The sequence below is a fragment of the Danio aesculapii genome, chromosome 15 (assembly GCF_903798145.1).
Source record: "Danio aesculapii chromosome 15, fDanAes4.1, whole genome shotgun sequence".
Lineage (NCBI taxonomy): Eukaryota > Metazoa > Chordata > Actinopteri > Cypriniformes > Danionidae > Danio > Danio aesculapii.
Window position 1 is genome coordinate 37296230 of NC_079449.1, and position 23226 is coordinate 37319455.

The window sequence follows — 23226 nt, forward strand, 5'->3', positions numbered from 1 at the left end:
ATGGGGAAACCCAGCCAAGGGGCTGAGACATGCAGGTTTACCCAGGAACAGTGCCCCGACCCCGGGCGAGCTGGTGGGCGCCCGTGGGCATGGGGAAACCCAGCCAAGGGGCTGAAACATTGCAGGCTTACCCAGGAACAGTGCCCCGACCCCGGGCGAGCTGGAGGGCGCCCGTGGGCATGGGGAAACCCAGCCAAGGGGCTGAGACATGCAGGTTTACCCAGGAACAGTGCCCCGACCCCGGGCGAGCTGGTGGGCGCCCGTGGGCATGGGGAAACCCAGCCAAGGGGCTGAGACATTGCAGGTTTACCCAGGAACAGTGCCCCGACCCCGGGCGAGCTGGTGGGCGCCCGTGGGCATGGGGAAACCCAGCCAAGGGGCTGAAACATTGCAGGTTTACCCAGGAACAGTGCCCCGACCCCGGGCGAGCTGGAGGGCGCCCGTGGGCATGGGGAAACCCAGCCAAGGGGCTGAGACATGCAGGTTTACCCAGGAACAGTGCCCCGACCCCGGGCGAGCTGGTGGGCGCCCGTGGGCATGGGGAAACCCAGCCAAGGGGCTGAGACATTGCAGGTTTACCCAGGAACAGTGCCCCGACCCCGGGCGAGCTGGTGGGCGCCCGTGGGCATGGGGAAACCCAGCCAAGGGGCTGAAACATTGCAGGCTTACCCAGGAACAGTGCCCCGACCCCGGGCGAGCTGGAGGGCGCCCGTGGGCATGGGGAAACCCAGCCAAGGGGCTGAGACATGCAGTTTTACCCAGGAACAGTGCCCCGACCCCGGGCGAGCACTGTTGGCTCTGGCGCGACGAGGGGGGTTCCAGGGGCACCAGTGACACAGTTGATTGAGCGAGAATTCGCGTGGCTAGTGTCAACGCTCACCGGAGTACTTGGTGAGACCCAGGCCCCATCCCGCCAAGCCATGCCCGACGGGAGACCCCTTTTCCGGGATGTCCCGCGCCTGGAGGTGCCTGTCTGGGGCTGATTGTCTCTGACCTGCCATCTGGAATTCGGGGAAGGCGTAGAAATGTGGACTTAGGTTTTGGCGGCTTTGCGTTTGAACGACCCAGGGGGGGGTCAATGGCTTGGCTGGCTGCCCACAAAAGTGTCCCGATCCCGGCCAGCGCCATTGTCATTGGGGGCATGGGGGTCCCGCCCCAACCAAGCGGTTCAGACATTGAAGTCAGGCCCAAAGACAGTGCCCCGATCCCAGCCAGCGCCGCTGGCATTGGGGGGTGGGGGTCCCGCCCCAAACAAGCGGTTCAGACATTAAAGGCTTGCCCCGAGATAGTGCCCCGATCCCGGCCAGCGCCACTGTCATTGGGGGGTAGGGATCCCGCCCCAAAACAAGCGGGTCAGACATTAAAGGCTTGCCCCGAGATAGTGCCCCGATCCCGGCCAGCGCCGCTGGCATTGGGGGGTGGGGGTCCCGCCCCAAACAAGCGGTTCAGACATTAAAGGCTTGCCCCGAGATAGTGCCCCGATCCCGGCCAGCGCTGCTGGCATTGGGGGGTGGGGGTCCCGCCCCAAACAAGCGGTTCAGACATTAAAGGCTTGCCCCGAGATAGTGCCCCGATCCCGGCCAGCGCCGCTGGCATTGGGGGGTGGGGGTCCCGCCCCAAACAAGCGGTTCAGACATTAAAGGCTTGCCCCGAGATAGTGCCCCGATCCCGGCCAGCGCCGCTGGCATTGGGGGGTGGGGGTCCCGCCCCAAACAAGCGGTTCAGACATTAAAGGCTTGCCCCGAGATAGTACCCCGATCCCGGCCAGCGCCGCTGGCATTGGGGGGTAGGGATCCCGCCCCAAACAAGCGGTTCAGACATTAAAGGCTTGCCCACAAAAGTGTCCCGATCCAGGCCAGCGCCGTTGGCCTTGGAGGGTGGGGGTCCCGCCCCAACCAAGCGGTTCAGACATTTAAGTCTTGCCCAAAGACAGTGCCCCGAACCCGGCCAGTGCTGTTGGCCTTGGCCTTGGCCGGGGCGAACGTCCGACACTGGAAGAAGGCAAGCACAAAACTCCCATATTGAACGTCCCTGGAACTACGTGCCGCTGGTGCACCCCAGCCGCCTCAACAAATTGAGCACTGCGCCGGGTGGCGGTAGTGGGAAAGGCTGGTGCCCCCGAGCTATCTCTGTACCACAGTACGGGCGAGGTGATGGAGAGGGTGGTTCCCCACATCCAGATGGTTCACCAACGGCACGTCTGCGTAGCGAGTGCCACTAGCTAAGTCAATGTTCGTGGCTTAAGTGTGGGGTGCCCGGGGTCTGCTGGTGAGCAGGTGTCAAACTAGAAGACCCTTTGGGCCCGGTGCTTGCCCCGGAAAGGGTGCGGGCCCTGGGGGACAGGGGGTGGGAGTGGTGGCCCTGGGTGTCAGGGGCTCCAGCCCCTCTGACGTGGGCCCCTGCCCCCGGAAAGGGTGTGGGCCCTGGGGGAAAGGGGCTGTCAGTGGTGGCCTTGGGAGTCAGGGGCTCCAGCCCCTGTAACCTGGGCCCCGGCCCCCGGACAGGGTGTGGGCCCTTGCCCCCGGACAGGGTGTGGGTCCTGGGGGAAAGGGGCTGTCAGTGGTGGCCTTGGGAGTCAGGGGCTCCAGCCCCTGTAACCTGGGCCCCGGCCCCCGGACAGGGGTGTGGGCCCTTGCCCCCGGACAGGGTGTGGGTCCTGGGGGAAAGGGGCTGTCAGTGGTGGCCTTGGGAGTCAGGGGCTCCAGCCCCTGTAACCTGGGCCCCGGCCCCCCGGACAGGGTGTGGGCCCTTGCCCCCGGACAGGGTGTGGGTCCTGGGGGAAAGGGGCTGTCAGTGGTGGCCTTGGGAGTCAGGGGCTCCAGCCCCTGTAACCTGGGCCCCTGCCCCCGGAAAGGGTGTGGGCCCTGGGGGAAAGGGGCTGTCAGTGGTGGCCTTGGGAGTCAGGGGCTCCAGCCCCTGTAACCTGGGCCCCTGCCCCCGGAAAGGGTGTGGGCCCTGGGGGAAAGGGGCTGTCAGTGGTGGCCTTGGGAGTCAGGGGCTCCAGCCCCTGTAACCTGGGCCCCTGCCCCCGGAAAGGGTGTGGGCCCTGGGGGAAAGGGGCTGTCAGTGGTGGCCTTGGGAGTCAGGGGCTCCAGCCCCTGTAACCTGGGCCCCTGCCCCCGGAAAGGGTGTGGGCCCTGGGGGAAAGGGGCTGTCAGTGGTGGCTTTGGGAGTCAGGGGCTCCAGCCCCTGTAACCTGGGCCCCGGCCCCCGGACAGGGTGTGGGCCCTGGGGGAAAGGGGCTGTCAGTGGTGGCCTTGGGAGTCAGGGGCTCCAGCCCCTGTAACCTGGGCCCCGGCCCCCGGACAGGGTGTGGGCCCTTGCCCCCGGACAGGGTGTGGGCCCTGGGGGAAAGGGGCTGTCAGTGGTGGCCTTGGGAGTCAGGGGCTCCAGCCCCTCTGACGTGGGCCCCTGCCCCCGGAAAGGGTGTGGGCCCTGGGGGAAAGGGGGTGGGAGCGGTGGCCCTGGGTGTCAGCATCAGCATTTGGGATGATGGTAGGTCTTTCCAGCAAGCTTTTGAAACCAGTCCATTTGGGGCCATGATGAAGATGGTTGGTCTCGGGAACGGCCGGTGGCAAGGGCTTGGCGACGCTCACCGGGGTACTTTATGAGACCCAGGCCCCAGCCCGCCAAGCCATGCCCGAAGGGAGACCCCTTTTTCGGGACGTCCCGCGCCTGGAGGTGCCTGTCCGGCGCCGATTGTCTCTGACCTCCCATCGAGAATTCGGCGACGGCGAAGAAATGTGGGCTTAGGTTCTGACGGTTGGGCAGCTTTGAGAAAGTTGGACTTAGGTTTTGACCATTTCGCGCCTGCACCAAGCACGCTGATCGATAGGAGCTTGTTTTGACGCCCCATGGGTTAGGCCCCTGCCCGGCACACCTGCCCCAACATGGGTGGGTCGGCCTCTATGGGTGTGGTTGGTTCCTCCCTGCCTCGGGCGTGCTGTGAGGGAGGCGTGGGGGGGTGTCCCTCCGCACACAACCCCCCCCTTTCCCGCCTCTATCTGTGGGAGGAAAAAAAACTCAAATGGCCCGTCTGGTTTTGACCAAGAGCATGTCCGGCGCTCTGCCCGCCAGCCCGCCCGCCTGACCCCCTGTGCTTTGTCCCCCCCCTGCTGATTCTCAGTCCGCGCCGCCCTCGCCCTGGAACAAGGGCTGGGGGTGGTAGGTGGGCTCGGTAGAGTCTCCAGCGTGGTGTGTCGAGCCCAGGGGCCGTGTGGGGTACGGGCTGGTGCTGGCTCCAGCCCCTGTGTGTGTGCGTGACCAGTGCTGCGTCTCCTGCCCGTCCGCAAGCACGCCCACCCCTTCGGGTTTATCCTTGCCGGCCCTCGGCGGTCTCCCCTGCCCCACCTGACCCCCCCTACCCCTCTCCCCCGGAGGTGTGTGGGGGTGGCTGGTGGAGGCGGAGGGTGGCCGCTAGTAGTCTCTGGCGAGGTGAAACAAGCCGGGGTCAGTGGTGTCCGGGCTTACGGTCTGGCCCCTCCTTTTTGATGGTTGCGGTTCATGATGCGGTGAGCCCCGGAAAAGGTGCGTGTTCGATGGGGTTCTACGACACTGCTTTGAAAGTGGGAAAAAGCCATGTATAAAGCCCCCGCGGCTGGTGCAGTCCAAGCTGCCCAAAACGTTGCGTGTTCGGCCGGGCTCATGCCATCCCTTTGTGGGGGCAGAAAAGGGAACTATAAAAAGGCTTATTCAAAAAGCCCCCCGCGGGCTGGCGCAGTCCAAGCTGCCCAAAACTGTGCGTGTTTGGCCGGGCTCATGCCATCCCTTTGTGGGGGCAGAGAAGGGAACTATAAAAAGCTTTATGCAAAAAAGCCCCCTGCGGGCTGGCGCAGTACAAGCTGCCCAAAACGGTGCGTGTTCGGCGGGGCTCATGCCCATCCCTTTGTGTGGGAAAAGGGGAATAAATCAAAAAGCAGCGAAAGTCCCCGCTGCTGGCACGGTGAGGCTGCCTGAAATGGTGCGTTGTTCCTGGGACAAAAATCCACCAAAAGTCGTAACAACTGCTTCCATACAAGTTGGATCAAAGGGATCTCGTAGGTATCGGTCCTTCCCCTTTAAGAGGGGGAGGGGGAACCAGCGTCGCTGACGCGGAAGCGGACGCTTCGTCCGCCATCTTTTAAACCGCTCCACGCGGCATGTGGGTCTCTCTCCCTCCAGCCTTGGTCTTGGACGGTCATGGCCGAATGTGCGCTCTGCTTCAACGTCTACAGCCGCCTCTCGCCACACCTGTCTGCGGTTCACAAGGTGTCGAACGCGGACGAGAAGAGGCTTTTGCTGGCGCTCGCCGCTGGGCGCGTGGACATGCGGAAGACGGCGTGCCCGGTGCCCGGCTGCCGGAGGACGCCGGCCCGCCTAGACAGACACCTGAAGCAGCACGCCGAGCTCTCCGTCTCGGCCAGGAAGGAGGCTATGGGCCGAGCGAGGCGTCGGAAAGTGGCTCGAGAGTTGCGGTGGTTGCGGTCCACTCAACCGACGGTACCCGTGGTGTCTCGGCTGGCGTCGTCCTCCGAGGAGGAACGGGAACCAGACGGCCCGGAAGCCGAGCGTCCCTGCGCCGACCCCCGCTGCAGGCTCGCAACGGAGCGCATACAGGCCCAGCTCTCAGAGCTCCGCAAGCAGGTGGACAAGGTGAGGTCCGCCCAGCTCCAATTCGCCCGCCGCTATCGAGAGTTGAGGAGGGGGGAAGAGGGGAGGAAGAGCAGGCGGGCAAGGTCGTGTCCTGCCCCGCCGGCACCATCCCCCGACCCCGCCCCCGGGCGAGGGCCGGCCCCCGGGCGAGGGGCGGCCCGAGGTCTCCGGGCGGCCTCCGGGCCTGTGGAAGCCTACGATCCAACAAAGTACCCGTACCCGGACCACGCCCGCGCCTTGAGTTGAGTATGGTTATGGCACTTCTCTGTTGGGCTGGTGGTGGGTGTATGTCGTCTAGGCTGACTTTTGACTTTCGCCCCCGTTCTGCAGACTTGCTTTTGGCAGAGTTCGAGGGTTTCCAATTGGGGAGCGAGCCCACCGCCCGTCTGCGGAATAACGTGGCCTCCAAACTGGCGAGGGTCAAGGCCTTCCTAGGCTTCATGGCGACAGGCCACGCGGACCCAGAAACCTTGTCCTTCCTCAACCAACCGGCGCGCATCCGAGCCTGGTCTGCCCTGCTAGGCCAAACGGGCATGGCCGAGCCCACGAGGCAGCACTACCTGAAGAACGTGGCGCAGTTCCTGGATTATCTCTCCGAAACCCCGCCGGCCTCCTGCCGCCTCTCCAGTACCACCCTGGTGCTGATTCGCAGGGAGCTTCGAGCTCTCATTCGCGGCATACGCCGCCGCGTCGTGGTACACGAGGTTAGGACCAAGCAGGCCAAAGAAGGCAGACTCATCTCCAAAGCCACCCTGCTACGCTGTCATCGGACGGCTGGGAGAAAAATACCTGCCCTTCTAGGTGAGTGTTTGGTCCCCGCCGGTCTGCGTTTCCACCAGTGGCGGTGGAAACGCTGACCTTCTCTCCGTTCTTCCCTCTTCTGCTCCAGGGCACCAACGGCTCTCGGTCAAACCGAGCCACGTCAGCGTACCCACCCCTTAACCCCCGAATGGGGGTTAAGGGGTGGGTACGCTGACGTGGCTCGGTGCCCCAAGGCAAAAAGATAATGTCTGCTCCGGGGCGCCAGCGGCTCTCGGCCAAACCGAGCCACGTCAGCGTACCCACCCCTTAACCCCCGAATGGGGGTTAAGGGGTGGGTACGCTGATGTGGCTCGGTGCCCCAAGGCAAAAAGATAATGTCTGCTCCGGGGCGCCAGCGGCTCTCGGCCAAACCGAGCCACGTCAGCGTACCCACCCCTTAACCCCCGAATGGGGGTTAAGGGGTGGGTACGCTGATGTGGCTTGGTTTGACCGAGAGCCGCTGGCGCCCCGGAGCAGACATTATCTTTTTGCCTTGGGGCACCAGCGGCTATCGCTAAGTTTAAACCGTTGGTGGTGTAACATGGTTTGTTGGAAAAGTCTAACGCCTAACTTCCCTCCGTCAGACGGCCTCGAGTCCAGCCCAGACACCAGGCAGCAGTGGCGCTTCTACGGCTACCTGACCGGCTACCTGACCTGCATCACGGGCCATCGCTGTGGGGTCTTCCAGAACCTGACCATCCAGGAGGTCCAAGAGGCTTCCAGAAGCCCGGACGAGTCCGCCTATGTCATAAACGTGAGTGGAACGTTGCATGTGGGGGCCACCAGGGGTAGGGCTCACTCATCTTCTCTGTTTTTCCCAGATCACCACGCATAAGACAAACCGAGCCTTCGGCGCGGCTCAGCTGTCTCTCAACAAGGAAGAATACAGCTGGTTCAGGAGGTTCTTGCAGCTGCGGGCTAGCCTCCCCGGGGGGAGCCAGGCCTCCTATTTTTTTTTTACTTCCAGATCCAGTCCCTGTCGAACCCTGAACAAATATTTTCAATCTGCATGGACCAGCATGGGGCTTCCCGGCAAGCCCACCTTCACTGACGTCCGAACTGCCATCGCGACCCACGTGAGTATCTATGCCAGTGCCCCCCCGCTGACCCCCATGACTGCCAGCGGCTTTGACCACAAAAAGTCTCTGTCTGTCTCTGACGCAGGCAAAGAATTCACATTCTTCCGAGGATCGCAGGAAGGTGGCCCAATTCATGTGCCACGATACCTCAACCTCAGACAAGTTCTACGCGCTTCACCTAGGCCCTCTCCAAGCACGTGAGCACCGCAGACTCTTCGAGAGGGCCTTGGTGGAGGAGGAGGAGGAGGAGGAGGAGGAGGAGGAGGAGGAGGCAGCGGGCAGAGAACGCCACTCAAGGAAGGGGCGCCAGAGGGCAGAGAGTCCCGGGTCACCCATGGTAAATCAGTTCCTTTTTGGCATGGACCTCAACAGAGGGACGTGTGGTGTTAGGTAACTGGCCTTTTCTCTTTTTCAGGAGGGAACTAGCAGGAGGACGCTGCCATGGCCGCCTTCGAAGGGGAAACGCCCCCTCGAAGCAACCGAAGACTCTGAATCTTCCTAAATAAAAATTGAACAATAAAGGTCATATGGTGTTCAGTGTCTTTATTATTCCTCTATCTGTGTGATAAAACATAGCTTCGAATGGGACAAATGATCCCTATCTCCTCTGTTAGAAGTGTCGCGTGGGACGCCCGCGTCCAGGTTCAGCCTTTGCTAAGCCCCAATTGGGACAAATGATCCCTGTCTCCTGTGGTAAAAGTGTCGCGTGGGACGCCCGCGTCCAGGTTCAGCCTTGGTTGAAAGCCCATCGGGACAAATGATCCCTTTTTAAACACAAAGAGGTGCCAGGCTGGACGAGACTGTCCAGGTCTGCGCCGGCGTTGAACGGCCATATGGCCCATGGTCCAACTCTGGGTATTTGCAGGTGTCTCCCGGGACGGCTCGGTCCTTTGGGCTGCATAAAGAGGTCGGAAGAGGGCTGCCCAAAAGCGGGGGTTAACTTCTGTGAGGAAGCGGAGCGGACGTGGCGCACGATTGAGTCGCCAATGATGGCCACATCGTGACCCGTCTTGCGGAGAGGGGCGAAGCGGTTCTCCGTGGGGATCTCTCACACCTGGGGAGGGGACGTTCTGCCCCAGGACCTGGTAAGCACCTTATGCGGCTGCACCCAGGGGCCGTGGTAGCCGGGTGTCGGTGTAAACGACGCCTGGGTGAACCACGTCCTTGGTGCGCTGGGCCTGGACAGAGAAGCACACGGGGTTGAGGAAGCAGGAGGATTGTCGTTGTATCGAACACTTACCTCAGACGAGCGAGTACGGGTTAAGAGCATAGCCCTAAGCCCCTCTCGCTTCGTCTCCAGCGAGCGAATCTGGGACTCCACTGCTTCCAGCTCAAGCGCCTCCATCGATGCTTCTCCTGCACTCAAGGACAGACACGCAAGCGACATTGTACAAGGTGAAGAGCAAAGCCAGTAAGTGAGAAAATAAGTGAATGAAAGAGGTCGGTAGCTTTAGCTGACCAGCGGTGCTAGCAGGCTAAAGCTACAAACACCAGGCGGATGCTCGAGAGACAGAACGTTTAAAAGTAGATTTGTTTGTATGAGTGTGTTAAGGGATTGTTCACCCCAAGTAGGAGAGATAAATATTTAGTGAATGAGGAGATATTTTATGATAAAAATGTAAATTGCGAATCTAAACTCCAAAGAAACGCAGCGAAGCTACCGTCCGGTGACAGCGACAGTGACCTCCAAATGTTTAATTCCAAGTTCCAAGTAGCAGTTCCCAGACAGCCTTTCTGCCCCGTTGATCCCCGAGGACGATAGCTCCAGGGTCGTGAGCAGCATCCCATCCAACCCACCCACTTCATCTCCGCTGATGTCATCAACTACAGCCATTCAGCCTACTCCAGTGCCAATACCAAAGCATTTTTCCAAAATTTGTGTCAAAATTCCATTTGCTGAAACACAGAGAAAGTTGTGGCCAAATTAAGACTCAAAATCAGAGTGTATGAAAACATCCCGAACAGCACATAAGGGTTAAGATAATTTCTAGGGTATTGCTATTTGTTAGGTCATTCTAAGTGGTTGGCAGGGAGTTAATCAGCAACATTTTAAATCATATTTCTGGATGATTGCTACTGATGTAGCAAGAATCAGTGCATATGTGATGTAACATCAGCCTTTACTTGCACCGCTTCTTCGAGCTTGTTTATCTACTTGTAATCATTTCCAGATTCAAATGGAGGACTTCCCTATATTCACATTATTTGTTTAAAAGGGTTTCGTTTACATGGCTGTACTGAATAAAGGTGTTGTCCTAAAAAAGTGCAACTACAGGAGAAGCCTAAAAAGTAAATCTAATTAAAATGTTCAACCCGATATAATGTAGTGAAATAAGCATCTAACTTTAAGTTTCATAGGTATAAAAGCCTGAGGTAGCCAGCCAGAATTGTAAAAAAGCTTTTTCAGTGCTCTTTGGACTCTAGAGCTGGAGAGCAGAGTATTGATTTTGATCTACTTATTTATCAATACAAATGTGAATAAATTGCTTAGCCAGAGACAGAGCTGGGGCATGTCAAAGCATGTCAAACAGCACTATATTGGAAAAATGACTAACAAACTATTTTCTTAATTTTTCTTATATTATATTGAAATGTCAGTATCGTCTACACATACTTTCAAGTGCACTATCATAATGTCTCTGTTTGTGTCTAAATCCATACAAAAAAAGTGTTGCATTAACAGTAACCATGACCAAAGGCTTGTGCAAGTACATGAACAAATTCATAAGGAATAAAAAAATAAATAAATCCAAATAATTAGTTGATGCTTCTTAGAATATTGAATAAGGAGAGCCCTCCATTGATTAATTGATTACTAAAATGTTATTTTTATCATAATCAAAAGTGTTCCAATCTGCTCATCTTTAAAATGTTCTTGTAAGAAATAAATCCTCAAATGGGAAACACATGCTTCTCACCTTGTCCCACTAAGCTTGGCACCCAGAGGGAGGCTTCCCATATGCACTTTATTATAATGTCAAAGGCCTTTTTATCATGCGAAGGTAAGATGAAATTTGCTCTCAGCCTCAGTCCATAACTTTGGAACTTTTAAGTTTTTTTTTTACTTTTTAGATCAAAGGTCAAATTCTTTTGGCACACATTAACATCTTTTGCATATTAGTGTGTTAATTTCCTTTTTTTACCACTATAACTTTCCTGATATAGTAAAATTTCTGTCATTTAAAATCATGGTAAAAATTAGGTCAATCAGAAAAAACACACTCTGACAATCCACACGGGACAATTAATATGCATGCTCTATGCATTTGGCCACAGTATTTCCTGGTGAGATGCCCCCCTCTTGTTCTTAAGTTTATATAAGGTTGTATTGTATCTACTAGGAATAAGGGACTTGTTTTTTAAAAAAAAATAGACATGCTTTAAGCAGTACTGTAAAGCAGGCAGCCATGCAAGACCACTGAGTATTCATAGCTTGTCGGAATGCAAAATGTGGCATATACAGATTATTCATTCATTCAGTTTCCTTCACCTTAGTCCCTTTATTTATCAGTGTTCGCCACAGTGGAATGTACTGCCAATTTATCCAGCATATGTTTTATGCAGTGGATGCCCTTCCGCTGCATAAAACATTATATAATAATAATAATAATTATTATTCTTATTTGCATTCTCTCATGAACGTTTCATAAACGTTGTGTCAAAAAACCAAACACATACATACATGTGTCATTCCCTCAGCTCGTTTCTGAAGCCCTAATCACCGCTCTCCTTCACCATCCACCACACACCACACTTATGAACTATCACCTGATTACTGAGCACCTGCACCATCATTCATTCACTCACTGGCTGGAATCGAAGTCTGATGGTTCTCCTCATCGGTTCTTCCTCTTGTACTCATCTATGGATGTCCTTCTCCTGTGGATTCAAACACACCTGCTTAAAGGAAGTGACTATGTTGGTGTATTACTGAAGATCTGATACTTAACATTTGAACTGTGTGTGAGATCACTCTCCCTCTGCCACACCACTTACCTACTTCATCTCAGCATTTGTTGCAATGCAAAAATAGATACCCTTAAAGATTTATCCATCTTTGTCTTCCTTGTGTGATCGTGACAACATGTTGCTTGGGTATTATTGTAGCCCAGCTTGTGCTGTTTAAAGTGTTATCACACTATAGCCATTAATATGTTATTAAGATACTGAAAACAATACAAATGTCAGTGCATGTCAAAAATCTCTCCAGGGACCCAAAACACACTTAGACCCCTGGGGGTTAATTCACACAAACGTTTTGTTGTCATAAAGTTATGAAATTTCTGTCAGGGGTCTGCCAATTTGGTCTTGTTTATTCTTGTTTGATGGCAAAGTCCTGCCACTGGTCTTGTCATGTGCGTTTCTCTTGTCTTTGTATTGAACATGCTGTCTCAACTCTTTGCCTCTTTACGTTCTGACCCTTACTCTTCTTCAACTCTTCAGTCGATCACCAGCCAAAATGTGACCTAGGGCCTTAGGCCTTACCCAAGCCTTGGCATTGCTTCGGCCTTCTCACTTTTCAGAGACTTTCAGCATCAAGCCAAGTCTCTATTCTGGACAATTTTCAACTCATAACCTCGCTGGAATGCTGATGAAGTGATCCGAAGGGGAAAAGACCAGCAATGACTCATCTAGAAATTTCCAGGCCAGAACACACTGTGTAAGCCACAGACATGCAACTGTGCAAGTTTAATTTAGTTTTCAGATATGAGAGTTTATGATTTCCTTTGTTAAAACAAGGTGATTCAGTTTTCTTTGATGATTGGCTTTAGGTTATTGACATTGAATTCTCTCTCTCTCGAATACATGTATGTTGCAAATAAATGTGTCTATACTTTTTTGTTACCATTATTAATTGTTTGAGCCACATGGATTGCTTGTTTTTATAACATAGAACAAGTTACTCAAAGATAAAGCAACAGTTTGTACTAATATGTTAATCTAGTAAGACAAATTATTTTTCCAGACAAGGAAATTACTTGATTTTTTAAATTAATAATAAATAAATTGTAGGCTCCAACAGAGGAGCAGTTCAATTTAACCCTCTTATTACCCTAAAACACCCTTTTTCCCACTGGGGTCAATTTAAACCAGCAATTTAAAACCTCCAGAATATGATTTTATTTTATTTATTTTTTGCTAGAAGGTTAGTGTCAGGTAATTGATGTCTTTGTTGACTACTTAACAACACTCTGAAATACATGTGGAACCAGACATTCATTCACAGTAATGGGGGGGGGGGGGGGGGGTCTGGATTGTTAAGAAATGGCAATCAATGAACCTACTTTTACCAAAAACCCATATTGCTGCAAGTTTGTCACAATCTCATCTGCCCTGTCTAGTTTCTTTGTCATCAAAGCATACAGGAGAAAACATGGAATGTCTTGAAAGATATGGTGGCTGGAATATTGACCTTCCAGTGTCAACATTCCAAAGGCTTGCTTTTGATTTTCCGTTACTTGTACTCTCCTGCCAAAATGAGCAACCCAATGTAGTCTTGCAAATCAGTCACATCAACATTTTTTCAACTGTCCCTATAGATCCACCACCCCTCTAAGTTTGTCATGTCAAGTATATCATTTTTAATTGATGGTGTAATGAAAAGCATAAATGCTGATTTTATGACTGACAGCATACCTGGTGGGCCCTGGAACCATTTTGATGATATTAGCAGCACTAAGTCTACTCTGTAGTCCAATTGGGGAGCAGGACCATAATAATTTTCCATTTTTGGAAGGTAATGTGTGAGAGACAACAGGAGGGTCAACACTAGAAGTTTCATTCTCATCTGAGGAGGATGCCACATAATCAGGGTCCTTCTCAAGATTATCCTGTCTCATATTTTCTTCTATCTCACTTTCACTGTAACAAAATCTCACTGACAACTTTTGCTTAGAGGCCATTGTCAATTGAGAGAGCTTCTGTGCAAGCTTTTATACCTTTGCACATACCCTTTAAACCATGTGACTTATGTATTCCCCTCCCACAAAAAATAAATAAATAAATAAAAACACAATAAATATCAAAGTTCTTGCAAGAATTAGGTTTTGCCCTCCCCCATGGCATGGGAAATATCAAAGTTCTTGTGAAAATTAGGTTTCCCCCTACCACCATATCATGTGAACTGTCAGTGATTTTCGCAATACTATGGTTGCTTGTTTTTTATTATTATTATTAAACTTATAATTTTTTTGTGCATATTATAAAAGCACATCATGTTATAGTGGCCTCAATATCACCCAAAACAAAAATTTGTAAAATATCATATTTCTTATGTTTTACACAGGGGCAGCATGGTGGCGCAGTGGATAGCGCTCCCGCCTCACAGCAAGAAGGTCACTGGTTTGAGCCTTAGCTGAGTCAGTTGGCATTTCTGTGTGGAGTTGGCATGTTCTCCCTGTACTTGCGTGGCTTTCCTCTGGGTGCTCCGGTTTCCCTCACAAGTCCAAAAACATGCTGTATAGATGAATTGGGTAAGCTAAATTGTCTATAGTGTACGTGTGTGAATGGAAGTGTATGGGTGTTTTCCAGTGATGGGTTGTAGCTGAAAAGGCATTCGCTGTGGAAAACATATCCTTGATAAGTTGGTGGTTCATTCCGCTGTGGCGACCCCAGATTAATAAAGGGACTAAGCTGAAAAGAAAATGAATGAATGAAATGAATGTTTTATACAGCTAAAAGACCCCAAAAAACACTGATGTGACAAAATATTAATTGAAAATTTAATATAATGTTAATTTTATGTTTACCAAGTTTTCTCCGTTAAATTAGGAAAAGTCATTCAATTTGAAGCAAAAAATAAACCAAAAAAACAATGGCAAATATATATGTACATATGTTTAACATTGAATGGGGTCTAATTGACCCAAGGATAAAGGGAGAGTTAATGTAATTTTAGTTACACCATTAACAATAAAGTCAACCCAAATATTTACAATTAAATAATCCCTTATTATTAATTATCATTATTAAAATGTTATGAGCTTAATTTTCTACAGTATTGTCTAGTCCTACCAATTTTATTAAGCCAAAATTAGGTAATTCTGATCACCTGTTTTTTTATTGATTTTGCTTCCTTTATAGTTTCTCATATTCTCTTTCCTGGGTTGGTCCGTTGTCATTCTTTCATGTGAGTTTGTCATCTAGTCAAGATTTTATAGTTCTAGTCAAGGCAAACCCATAAATGATTTCTCTCTCTCACGCTATTGTCTAATATCAGAACTTGCAAAACTGTCTTAAAGTATGGAGTTCCTCTCACAACCTTTGCAATCCTGGCATTTGCTTTCAAAATAAAATTTGCATTGTTCTTCTTTTTACCCCCATCATATTACTTTCTTGCATGCTTTAGAAAGCATATAGTATATATTTGAGCATACTGCAGCTCTGAAGAGAGTTTTGTAGAACTCCTTAAATGTTATACATGCAGGTGTATATGTACAGGGCTTGAGACCCTATATTCCTTCACATGGAGTATTTTTATTTGTTTATTTATTTTATAGAATAAATCTTGGTAGGATTAATATATATTATTCAAATGTTTTAGTTTAAGCATCTGCCAGACAAACAAGGGGTATCCAACTGTGCTTTTTCATTAAGGATCAATGATTATTTTATGTTGCTAAAATAGTATTTCATTTAATCTGTGAGTGTAAATTATAAAGCCAAATAATGATACTTAATGCACTTACAAATGAGCAAAGGTTTTAGAAAAGAATGGGAAGTCCATCACACATTTGTCTATCATCTATTTACCAAACAGATGAATATGATGGTACATGAAAATGAAACACTGATTTAACAAGTTTATTTGTACTATATTGCATAATGTTCTGTATACAGTGTTTAACACATATCATGATTTTCTGGATTACCTGAACTTGAAAGGTTAGTTCACCAAAAAATATATATTTTTATTATGTATAATAATGAAATCTAAAAGCTCTCCAGACCTGAGAGATATAAAAGTCCAGGAAAGAAACTAAAACACATTTTCTTAACATTTTATGTGGATTCAACTGTAATCGTGTGAATGTCCAAGAACAATTTTGTACACAAAAATGGGAAATTTTATTAAGCACAATGAAATTAAATATGTATAAAACACTTACATAAAATATATCTCAAATATGACTACATACTGTACATAAAAAAAATCATCCTTGTTTACATGTTAGTCTCACAGGCGTATCACAAGGGCATCAGTTGTATTGTCTACCTCTGATTCCACAGCATTAACAATTAATAACATACAGTAATCCAGAGCAGCAAGAGGTCATGCAATGCTGCTCCACCACAGCCAATGTGAAACTCAAGTCAAGTGGCTGTTAAAAGTGATTGATTTTACCTGAGCTTGCACTCTTTCTTTCATCAACACACATTTTAATGTAAGACTCTTGTTGTAACAGTGTGATGCCCTTTGATGCATTAAAGGGCACCTATGGTAAAAAATCTACTTTTCAAGCTGTTTGGACAGACATATGTGCATGTATGGTGTATACTGTCATATTTGGGTGATATAAGCACACCCAGTGCTTTTTTTTCAATTTAACAACATAAAAAACGGTGGACCAATTGGAGCAATTTTCAAACCGACCGCAACTTTACATAGGAGAGCGGTCCCCCCGCCCACCAATATTGATTGACAGGCGCGTCATCATATCCTCAGTTTGTTGATTCACGACCGCCATTTTCAGCGTGAGTCGAAGCGATATCACTAAAGGAACACCCTAGCTCTACTTTTAGATGCAAGGCTCATTGGGCTCAACACAAGAGCAATATTCTCCACATTATCGCGCTAATCGGAATTATTGGTTGTATCTTTAGGTAGGTTTGCAAACATGTGTACTTCTCATCGAGTCTACCTTATACTTCAGCCGTTTGCATTTCTCGCGATCCCAGAAGCTCGCTGTGATCTTAACTAGCATGCATTTTAGAATTCTAAACATAGGTTTCTATCAGGGTACACTCAAGTCGACGGCTGGGCGCTGCGGACTGCTGCAGAAACCTATGTTTAGAATTCAAAAATGCGTGGCGCTACGATTCGGGACACTTCATGTTTCTGCCGCTCTACAGAGGGTGTCTGGTGTGCCGTGTCGCGGCTTCGAGCGGCGCATCCGGTGCCTCAGTCAAAGTTAGTTCAGTGTGCGTGGTTATTAGTTTCTGTGTACAAGCTCGGCACTTGAAACTAGCACACAGTTGGCTGTAAAACTGTACAAAGACACAAATGAATTTGTACTCTCTGCTTGGTCTGTGTCCGAGTCGTACATGTACGACTGAATGCTCAACCTCTCACTCCAGCTCGTTCCCGCAGTCTGCCTGTCAGACTCTGTTGCAAACGCAGAGCAGGTAAGCTCATGGCCCCGCCCCCTTGTTACGTTGGCGGGAAGCCGAAACTAATTTACATGTGAAGCAACACACCCATAAATCAGCGAACTGTGGACACGCCCCCAACATGACACTTTTTAACACATTATAATAAAAAAATCTGAATTGTGTTTTAAACTGAACCTAAACTGGCACACTCAGAAGAACCATAATATTAATATTAAATCTTAAAAAAGAGGTAAACTATGTGCCCTTTAAAGATGAACGGTGATGTCAGCAGATATCAGTTTTGTGGAGCAGCCATAACATTAGCTAGCTGATTTTTTGTGTCATCTCAACCACAGGGCAGAAGGCTAAACAAAGCTATTCAAGAACATCTTGTGTTCAATGTCACTGACAGTAACACTGTGCCACCGTGCAGCCCTATTTGTTAATATATGAATGGAAAATCGATTTTTACTCAACTGAAGAAAAACAAAAAAAATCACAAAATGCAAAACAACTTAGGTGTTTTTAAAAATTGTAACGAATGGTATTTTATTTCTATTTTAATTAATTATATGCCATAAAGGACATGCACACTGCAAAATATATAAACTCTACTTACCGACTTCACATGAGAAATGAAGTAAGGACTGATAGAAGAGTAATGTAATTTAATACCATTCGCTGAATGACAAGAGAACTTATGTTTTCCCGGACTGCATAAGCGCGTGTTTTGTGATCATGATGTGATGAGTCTCGAGGAGTTAATGGTGTGTGTGTGTGTGTGTGCGCACTGAGAAACATGTGCGTCTGTGGTACTTTACTGACTCAGTAGGTGCGGTGCAGAGAATAGTGTCAAACAGCCCTGTGTGTACTGTATGTCTTATCCTGATGGATAATGCGGCTAAACGTCCTTGACGATTGTAATAGTTTGATTAAGGTGTTAACATCTCTGTACTGCACTTCAATAATGCCACTAAAAAAGGAATTCTCCACATGTCTTAATTCCAGTTGTGTTTATAACAATTATAACTTTCAGCAAATCTAAAGTACTATTCCATCACATGGTTATGAAGCATGTGGCTTTATAACACATATGAAGCATGTGGCTAGCAAGCCACCACACGCATGGACAGGCAAGACGAACAAATGACCAACACCAGTCGCGCTATCCAAGCGTTGGTGACACAGGTGTCTGAACTCACCACACAGCTGCAGCATCTTCATACTGCTGGTGTCCAACAGCCTGTTGCTGCAAATATTAGTCCACCTGTTGTGTCCGTATCTGATCAAGCCGCTCGATCTTCCGAGCCTCGCCTCCCACCTCCGGCTTTCTACTCCGGAGAACCGGAGTTGTGTCGTGCCTTTTTAGCGAAGTGCTCGTTGTACTTTTCCTTGCAGCCTTCCTCATTTTCCACGGAGGAATCTAAAGTGGCGTTCGGCATCACGCTTCTCACCGGGAGAGCAGCGCTATGGGGTACCGCTGTGTGGGAGAAGAAACTCCCATGTTGTTCTTCATTTAAAGCCTTTTCAGAGGAACTCAAAAAGGTTTTCGATCGAGCCGTGGCGGGCAGAGAGGCGGCCGGGATGCTCACAGAGTTGCAACAGGGACAGCGCAGTGTTGCTGATTACTCTATTGAGTTCCGCACCATGGCGGCGGAGAGTGAGTGGAATGCTCAGGCGCAGTGGGACGTCTTTCTACACGGGTTGGCAGATCGTATAAAGGACGAGATCTTTGCTTTGGATTTTCCTAAAACCCTGGATGGGCTCATAGATCTAGCCATTCGCGTGGACTCTCGTCTTCAGCTCCGGGAGAGACGCACGCGACACACATACACTCTGGAGAATTCTCCTCTTCCGGCTGCCACTGTATTTCCGGGATTGGTGGACACGCCCCTCTCGGAACCTGAACCCATGCAGATGGGCCGCTCTAGGCTGTGGCTGGAGGAGAAGCGCAGACGCCGCATCGAGGGCCTGTGTATGTACTGCGCTGGTACGGGGCACATCGCGGCTCATTGTCCCGTAAAAGCCAGAGCCCGTCAGTAGGTAAGAGGTTACTGACGGGTGGGGTATCTTTGGACAAATCCTCTCTTGCAGCCACACTTCTGAAGGTTAAGTTGGAGTGGTCATCTGGGAATTTTATGACTAAAGCACTTATTGACTCTGGTGCGGAGGGAAATTTTATAGACTCTGATTTAGTTCAAAGACTTGGACTTCCTGTGATTTCTCTCTCCCAACCCATATCTGTTCATGCTCTCAATGGTTTCTCTCTTCCTTCCATCACTCATTCCACTTGTCCTATAAGATTGATCACCTCTGGTAACCATTCTGAAGTTATTCATTTTTTTTAACAGAAGCTCCTGTCACTCCAGTGGTTCTTGGGCACCCATGGTTGGTAATGCACAATCCACATATTAATTGGAGACAGGAATCTATAATCTCTTGGAGTGAGAGCTGTCATGCTACGTGTCTGTTGTCTGCCTGTTCTTCTGTGTCTCGTTCTGTTTTTCAGGAGGAACACATGGATCTGTCAAATGTGCCCAGTGAGTACCTCGACCTGAAGAGAGTGTGTCAGTAAGTCTCGAGCTGCTTCTCTTCCTCCACATCGTCCCTATGACTGTGCTATAGAGTTGTTGCCAGGTACGTCTCCGCCTAAAGGCAAACTTTATTCGCTCTCCGCTCCAGAGAGGGAGGCCATGGAGAAATATATTTCTGATTCTCTAGCAGCTAAGATCATACGTCCCTCGTCTTCACCAGCAGGGGCGGGGGTTTTTTTTGTGAAAAAGAAAGATGGCTCCCTCCGTCCTTGTATAGACTACCGAGGGCTGAACGCTATCACGGTGAAGAATACTTATCCTTTGCCGCTGATGTCTTCTGCCTTCGAACGTCTGCAGGGGGCATCCTTTTTTACAAAATTAGATCTCCGCAACGCTTATCATTTGGTCTGTATTCGAGAAGGCGATGAATGGAAGACTGCTTTTAATACCCCCAGGGGGCACTTTGAGTATTGCGTTCTTCCTTTCGGTCTGTCCAACGCCCCTGCAGTCTTCCAGAATGATGTGTTGAGAGATATGCTAGATCAGTTCATTTATGTTTACCTGGATGACATACTGATATTTTCCCATTCTCTCCAGGAACATATTCAACACGTCAGGCGAGTGCTTCAGAGGCTGCTAGAGAATGGGCTTTATGTCAAGGCGGAGAAATGCGTATTTCATGCACAGTCTGTTCCTTTTCTGGGACACATCGTGTCGGTCGAGGGGATGCGCATGGATCCAGAGAAAGTTCAAGCTGTGGTAAATTGGCCAACCCCAGAATCCCGCAAGGCCCTGCAGAGGTTTCTTGGTTTTGCCAATTTTTACCGGCGTTTTATTTGCAACTTCAGCCAGCTCGCCGCGCCTCTGACTGCCTTAACCTCCACCAAGACTCCGTTCAGGTGGTCCAATGCAGCACAAGTTGCGTTCGACCGACTGAAAAGCTGCTTTGTTTCAGCCCCTATTCTCATTGCCCCTGATCCATCACGGCAGTTCGTGGTGGAGGTTGATGCATCAGAGGTGGGGGTCGGTGCTATCCTGTCCCAGCGCTCTTCCTCGGACGGCAAGATGCATCCCTGCGCGTATTTTTCACATCGTCTAAACAATGCAGAACGAAATTATGATATTGGTAATAGAGAGCTGCTGGCTGTCAAGCTTGCGTTGGAAGAGTGGCGTCATTGGCTAGAGGGTTCGGGGGTTCCCTTTATCGTTTGGACCGATCATAAAAATCTGGAGTATATCCAATCCGCCAAAAGATTGAACTCTAGGCAGGCAAGGTGGGCATTATTTTTCGGACGTTTCGATTTTTCCATCTCGTACCGACCAGGTTCTAAGAATGTTAAGCCTGACGCACTGTCTTGTATTTTTGATCACTCCGAGCATGCATCACCTCCTGAATCCATCGTGCCACGCAGACTTTTTATCTCTGCTGTCACCTGAGAGATCGAGTCGAGGGTCCGCATGGCCTTAGAAGGGGTAACGCCTCCGCCTGGATGCCCACCGAGTCATTTATTTGTGCCAGAGGAATTACGGTCTGATGTCATCCGTTGGGGTCACTCTTCCAAGTTGGCCTGTCATCCGGGGGTGAGTCGCACCTTGTCTCTAATTAAACAACGATTCTGGTGGCCAGTTATGGCTCGTGACATAAGGGATTTTGTTTTGGCTTGCTCTGTTTGCGCTGTTTCTAAGACTTACAATCGCCCTCCCGCTGGACTCCTTCAGCCGCTGTCAGTGCCGTCGAGACCCTGGTCCCATATTGCGCTAGATTTCGTCACGGGTCTTCCCTCCTCCAACGGGAATACGGTGATTTTGACCGTAGTGGACCGATTTTCGAAAGCCACTCACTTCATCCCTCTGCCCAAATTACCATCAGCCAGAGAGACAGCGGTTGCTGTCATTGATCATGTCTTTCGTATCCAAGGCCTCCCGACAGACGTGGTTTCTGACAGGGGGCCTCAGTTCATCTCTAAATTTTGGAGAGAGTTTTGTCATTTACTGGGGGCGACTGTTAGTCTTTCTTCTGGTTTCCACCCTCAGAGTAATGGTCAGACAGAGAGAGCCAACCAGGATCTTGAACGTATGTTACGATGTTTAGTGTCTCAGAATCCATCCTCCTGGAGCCAGCAGCTCTCATGGGTGGAGTACGCACATAACTCTTTACCAGTGTCTGCCACGGGCCTCTCTCCATTTGAATGTAGTCTAGGGTACCAGCCACCTGCATTTCCCAGTCTAGAATCTGAAGTCGCGGTTCCCTCCGCCCACGCTTTTGTCCAGAGGTGTCAACGCACTTGGAACAGGGCCAGACAGACCCTCCTTCAAGTGGGTTCGCGCACCAAGGCTAAAGCCGATCGCCACCGGTCTAAGCCTCCCGTTTACGTTGTCGGTCAAAAAGTGTGGCTTTCATCTAGAAATATCCCTCTCCGCACCGTATGTAATAAACTTGCACCCAAATTCATTGGCCCGTTTTCTGTCATCAAGATCATTAGTCCGGTGGCAGTCCGCCTCAAACTTCCTCCAGCGTACAGGAGGATCCATCCCGTATTTCATGTTTCTAAATTGAAGCTCGTTTTTCATACGGCCATAAATCCGCCTACTCCGGTTCCCCCCCCGCCGCGTCTCGTAGATGGGGAGACGGCTTATTCGGTTAAGCGCATTCTGGACTCTAGGCGGAGGGGACGAGGATTCCAGTACTTGGTGGACTGGGAAGGTTACGGTCCAGAGGAGAGGAGTTGGGTTCCTGCAAGGGACATATTGGATCATTCTCTCATCGATGATTACAATCTCCAGGTAAGCTCTTCTGGGAGCGCCAGGAGGCGCTCCTAGGAGAGGGGGTACTGTCACGGTTGATGGGTTTGTGTGTTCTTTCTGTATGTTATGTGTTATGCCTTGTGTGTTGTCGTGTGCGAGGGTGTGTGATTTGTTTACCTTTTGTGTGACGGTGTGCTTTCTATCAGCTGACTTAATCATCCTCCAGCTGATCCTTGTTTGCTGACTATATATTCAGCCTGTGGTTACTGCTGGTTATCAGTCCGTTGTTTTTCCTTGTTCCTGTCATTTGTTCCCCAGATTCCCCCGCTGTTCGTTTGTCTTCGTGGTGACCTGTGACTTTCTTTTGTTGTGTGCTTTATTGTCGCCAGAGCATCCGGTGGTATCCTTTGATACTTTTTCTTTTGTTCATTATTAAATTACTTGCTTTTGGATCCTCTCTGTCTAGTCTCGTGACACCAGCCTCTAATCTTCAGTGCTAATTTCACCCTCATGCTCCATCATAACTTTACAACTCACAAGACAATTTTTACCTCTACGAGAAATCTTGTTACGATTTAATCTTGCGAGATCTCATCATATGTGATCTTGTCACATCCCTAATATAGTACACGGAGAACATGCAAACTCCACACAGAAATGCCAACTGGCCTTTGTTACTCTGCCACTTACCACTTTCTGCCACTTTGACTCCTTCCACTTACTCGGCAGTGATTGGATCAATAAGCCAGTCTGTTATGACTGTTTTACTGCATGCAGTGTGTGGCAGAAATTAAATGGCCATCATACAGCTCTACAGTAGTTAATATTTTGATTAACAAGTCGATCAAAACCTTTCATCTAAGTTGTACTAAAATGATTTAACTTTTTTAAACCATTTCAAATGTTGACTATTTTCATCATAACTACACGTATGATAAAGCCAATAAAACATTCAGTATTAATCAACACAACTGCAGTTTAATTATTTTGAACTTGGTTGAACCTATGGTGGGCATGTTCAAACAATTAAAATTGTAAGGATTCATCCCCCAGCCCTAAAACAGAATCTAGTGACATGGTTGAAAAAGTTCTGCATCTATGTCTTTCTGAGTACCTTTTGAAAG

General features: G+C 49.6%; 1 long non-coding RNA gene across 1 annotated transcript; it reads left to right on the top strand.

The window, feature by feature from the left end:
• Positions 1-7762: 7762 nt before the first annotated feature.
• Positions 7763-8037, top strand: LOC130242093 (uncharacterized). The gene is made up of 2 exons (XR_008838937.1): positions 7763-7848; positions 7927-8037. It is a non-coding gene; the product is annotated as an uncharacterized LOC130242093 (long non-coding RNA).
• Positions 8038-23226: the final 15189 nt, after the last annotated feature.